The sequence below is a fragment of the Penaeus monodon genome, chromosome 32 (genome assembly GCF_015228065.2).
Source record: "Penaeus monodon isolate SGIC_2016 chromosome 32, NSTDA_Pmon_1, whole genome shotgun sequence".
Taxonomy (NCBI): Eukaryota; Metazoa; Arthropoda; class Malacostraca; order Decapoda; family Penaeidae; genus Penaeus; species Penaeus monodon.
The window spans coordinates 5,579,898-5,580,198 of NC_051417.1; the positions used below are offsets into that span (position 1 = coordinate 5,579,898).

General features: G+C 40.9%; 1 protein-coding gene across 1 annotated transcript in view; it reads right to left on the reverse strand.

Annotated features, from left to right (window-relative positions):
• The window catches only part of LOC119593376 (oligopeptidase A-like), a 6,758-nt gene that overhangs the window by 5,917 nt on the left and 540 nt on the right, over nucleotides 1–301 (reverse strand). The gene's annotated exons all lie outside the window — the stretch shown is intronic.

Below are 301 nucleotides of genomic sequence, written 5' to 3' on the forward strand. Positions count from 1 at the left end.
TAATTATAGAGAAAAAATAGCTGTACAACCTATATCATCTTGTGCAGGGGGCTGCAACCTCTGCAACCCCCACCCCTGAAACACAATCCTTCTTCAAACCAAACCTAAGTGTAAGTTTTGACTTCAGCAACCTTCCATGCTATAGGTCACAGGAGGTGCGGCACTATGCATTAGATGAGCTTATGAGCTACTTCTTGTATTTCTTTCCTATGTAACCCTGCATTTTCCCTGATGACCTTCATACCTTCCATTTCTATTAGGAACAAGTTTGTGGGGCATAATTCCTGAATATACATATAGT